Consider the following 4,912-nt stretch of genomic DNA (forward strand, 5'->3'; position numbering starts at 1 on the left):
GAAGTGAAGGATAAATTAGCGCGAGAAGAAAGAAAGAGGGTAGAAAAGAGTCATGAATCCGTAAGGAAGGCACTTGAGGATTGGAAGAAAGCCAGACTGGCACGGATACAAGGAAACACAAATGGACACAAAGAGGACAAACAAGAGGGAGAGCATGGGCAACCCCGTGAGTAAAAGGTGGTGGAGTTCCCTCTTTGTTCCATCTTTTTTAAGTCTTAAATAAGGAAAATCATGTATGAAATAGAACATGTTTCCATAATAGTCTAGGAGTTTAAATTCTGCCTTTAAGTTTTCATTGCTTGGGTCTATGCTTGCTAGTCTAATGTCACTGCTGCATTTCCACCTCTGCTTACTTGTATGCTCGTCCTCTTAAGTCAAATAAAAAGAGATGTTATAAAAAAACCAGAGTGAAGTTCAAATTATGGAGTAAGTTCTTAAGCTTGTGGTGTAGTAATTACTTAGCTAAGTTGGTTCACCAACAAGGTAGGAAGGCAACTATCTGTCCCAAATCATATGCTTGAAACACACCCCATGAGACTAGCTAAATAACAAGATCCTAATAAGAAAAGGGGAAAGAAAAATGAAAGTTGAGAAATAAAGAAAAAGAGTAAGAAATAAGGCTAGGCACCAAGGGTTGAATCTTGAGGCATGTATCTGTGGTGCTCCTGTGTAAAGGATATACTTGGATGAATAAGCTCTCAGAGGTGCCTTATCACTTGGTAACTTGGGTTAACTAACCCGGGATTATCAGCTGAAAGTCCACTATCAAGAGTAACCTTTGCTACAAAACACTTAGTAACCCAAAGAGGTGCTGGACACCAAGGTCTCAAGAAGGAAAATAACAAACCATGTGCCTGTGGTGTGTATGTATGGGGGAAAGAGACTTGAGGGAGTAAGTCCTTAGGGGTGTCTTAACACCTAGCACCTTGAATCAACTGGTTTGGGAGTGCTGGCTGAAAGCTTATCTTAAAGAGTCGCCCCCTCACAAAGCACCTAGTCTAAGAACACAGTTAAACCCTGAAAAGATAAAGGGATCAATGAATAAAAGTCTCATAGGGTGCTATCAAGTGAGTCTTCCAGGGCATGAAAAAGGCCTGAAAGCCAGTGAAGGAATGAACCTAAGTTGCTATGCATGAAATCCCATAAAATCAAGGACATGACTTCCACAATAATGATTCATTTCTCTTGTCATTTCATTCATCATTCTCATGTTTCAGTACTTGCTTAGGGACAAGCAAGCTTTAAGTTTGGTGTTGTGATGCCAGGGCATTTTGGCCAGTTTTACTGACCTTTTCTTTACTGTTTTAGGGTAGTTTCATGCATTTTCTTAGTTAATAAGCAAGTTTTGGGTAGATAATTACTTACATCTTGATTCAAGCAAATATTGTGAATTTTATATGACTTTATGAGAATTATGCATGAATTGAGTGATAAAATAGATGATACATGATCTCATGAGTTAGAACCTAGCTTTGATGCACTTTATTTGCTTGATTTCAGGACAAAGGAAGCAAGGAAGATGCCACGTTAATAGCCACGTTAGTCTAACTAACGTGACCATTAACGTGGAATGGGAGCTAACTTGCAACGTTAATGAGAAAAGTGATCGCCAATAACGCCTTCGTGAGCCATCATAACCCACGTTAGTTGCCACGTTAACTACATTAACGTGGAAGCTAACGTGGAGGAAAAGTAAAGCTCCAACGTTAGTGGTAAAAGTGAATGCCATTAACGTTGGAAAAATGGGCACACCTAGCCACGTTAAGAGTCATGTTAATTACATTAACGTGAACTCTAACGTGGAAGGAACAAAGAAGTGCCAACGTTAGTGACACTCTGGTGCACGAATTTTGAATCACACTTTTCACAACTCGTACCACTAACCAGCAAGTGCACTGGGTCGTCCAAGTAATACCTTACGTGAGTAAGGGTCGAATCCCATGGAGATTGTTGGTTTGAAGCAATCTATGGTTATCTTGCAATTCTTAATCAGCAAGTCAATTATATTTATCAGTTGAATTGCGAATGAACAAGAGAGCATGGGTTAAAGGTTACTTGTTATGCAGTAATGGAGAATATGTTGGAGTTTTGGAGATGCTTTGTCTTCTGAATCTCTGCTTTCCTCTGTCCTCTGATTCACGCACGCACGTCCTTCTATGGCAAGCTGTGTGTTGGGGCATCACCGTTGTCAATGGTTACATCCCCTCCTCTTGTGAAAATGGTCCAAATGCTCTGTCACAGCACGGCTAATCATCTGAGGTCCCGATCATGCTGGAATAGGATTCACCCTCCTTTTGCGTCTGTCACTACGCCCAGCACTCGCGAGTTTGAAGCTTGTCACAGTCATTCAATCCCTGAATCCTACTCGGAATACCACAGACAAGGTTTAGACTTTCCGGATTCTCATGAATGCCGCCATCAATCTAGCTTATACCACGGAGATTCTGATTAAGGAATCTAAGAGATATTCATTCAATCTGATGTAGAACGGAGGTGGTTGTCAGGCACGCGTTCGTGGGGGAATGATGATGATTGTCACGTTCATCACATTCATGTTGAAGTGCGAATGAATATCTTAGATAGGAACACGCATGTTTGAATAGAAAACAGGAATACTTGCATTAATTCATCGACACAGCAGAGCTCCTCACCCCCAACAATGGAGTTTAGAGACTCATGCCGTCAAAGAGTACAAAGTTCAGATCTAAAAATGTCATGAGATACAAAATAAGTCTCTAAAAGTTGTTTAAATACTAAACTAGTGGCCTAGGTTTACAGAAAATGAGTAAACTCTGATAGATGGTGCAGAGATCCACTTCTGGGGCCCACTTGGTGTGTGCTGGGGCTGAGACTTAAGCAATTCACGTGCATAAGGTCATTTTGGGTGTTCAACGCCAGGTTTGGATCCATTTCTGGCGTTGAACTCCAACTTTTAATCCTTTTCTGGCGCTGGACGCCAGAATTGGGCAGAGAACTGGCGTTGAATGCCAGTTTACGTCATCTATCCTTGAACAAAGTATGGACTATTATATATTGCTGGAAAGTCCTGGATGTCTACTTTCCAACGCAATTAGAAGTGCGCCATTTTGAGTTCTGTAGCTCCAGAAAATCCACTTTGAGTGTAGGGAGGTCAGAATCCAACAACATCAGCAGTCCTTTTTCAGCCTGAATCAGATTTTTGCTCAGCTCCTTCAATTTCAGCCAGAAAAATACCTGAAATTACAGAAAAATACACAACTCATAGTAAAGTCCAGAAATATGAATTTTTTCTAAAAACTAATGGAAATAAACTAAAAACTAACTAAAACATACTAAAAACTATATGAAATTAACCCCAAAAAGCGTATAAAATATCCGCTCATCACAACACCAAACTTAAACTGTTGCTTGTCCTCAAGCAACTAGACAAATAAAATAGAAGACTAATAAGTTGAGAAGCAATAATATCTCAGAGTTTTTGAGTGAAGCTCAGATTCTAATTAGATGAGCGGGACTAGTAGCTTTTTGCTTTTGAACAGTTTTGGCATCTCACTTTATCCATTGAAGCTCCGAGTGATTGGCATCTATAGGAACTTAGAATTCAGATAGTGTTATTGATTCTCCTTTTTCAGTGTGATGATTCTTGAACACAGCTATTTTATGAGTCTTGGCCGTGGCCCTAAGCGCTTTGTTTTCCAGTATTACCACCAGATACATAAATGCCACAGACACATAATTGGGTGAACCTTTTAGATTGTGACTTAGCTTTACTAAAGTCCCCAATCAGAGGTGTCCAGAGTTCTTAAGCACACTCTTCTTTTTGCTTTGGACCTTGACTTTAACCGCTCAGTCTCAAGTTTTCACTTGACACCTTCACGCCACAAGCACATGGCTAGGGACAGCTTGGTTTAGCCGCTTAGGCCAGGATTTTATTCCCTTAGGCCCTCCTATCCACTGATGCTCAAAGCCTTGGGATCCTTTTTATTACTCTTGCCTTTTGGTTTTAAGGGCTATCGGCTTTTTCTGCTTGCTTTCTCTATTTTTTTTTCTGCAAGCTTTGTTCTTTGCTGCTTTTTCTTGTTTCAAGAATCATTTTTTTTTTATTTTTCAGATTATCAATAACATGTCTCATGTTCATCATTCTGTCAAGAGCCAACATATTTAACAGTCTTAAACAACAAATTCAAAAGACATATGCACTGTTCAAGCATTCATTCAGAAGACAAAAAGCATTACCACCACATGTAACTAATTAGAATTTTTCTTATTAAAAACTCGAAATTTTATTGCCTCTTATTCAAAAGATCTACTATTTTATTTATGTTTGCTGATGATGAGAAAAATAGACTATAACTTGAGTGGAGATAAAATCAAAATAGATGTTAATTACTACTATATGATTCCTAAGGTAAAACTAAAATAAGAACAGTTATCACAGAGTTAAGGCTAAGATTAGAACTCAATAACCTTGAGGTTTGGAAAGTGGATGTTCCTCTAGTCTGTGAGGTGCTTGGTCCTTCAAGAGAGAATTTCTGGCGCTTCAGTTCCTTTAAGTCACGCCCTTGCTCCTCTTGTTCCCTGAGCAGTTTGTAGAGCATGCTGTTTTGATTTTGCTCTTGGATCTCCGGATATTCATCTTCTTTCAGATCGAATTTAACTTCCGGGATCACTGATCTTAGACCCATTATTTTGTAGTAATGGTCTGAATGTTCCTTGGTTAAGAACTTTCCTTGATTCCAAAGTAGTTTTGGAATACTCTCTTTCTTGCCTCTTGGAGTGGGTTGTTTTTCTTTAGGGGCCATGATCTTAGTGATCACGGATAAGCACACCAAACTTAGAGGTTTGCTTGTCCTCAAACAAAAGAAAAGAAAGGAGATGGGTAGAAGGAGAGCTCTTCCCCACTATCCTGGCGTTTGAACGCCCAAACACTGCC

Source organism: Arachis hypogaea, chromosome 11 (genome assembly GCF_003086295.3).
Source record: "Arachis hypogaea cultivar Tifrunner chromosome 11, arahy.Tifrunner.gnm2.J5K5, whole genome shotgun sequence".
Lineage (NCBI taxonomy): Eukaryota > Viridiplantae > Streptophyta > Magnoliopsida > Fabales > Fabaceae > Arachis > Arachis hypogaea.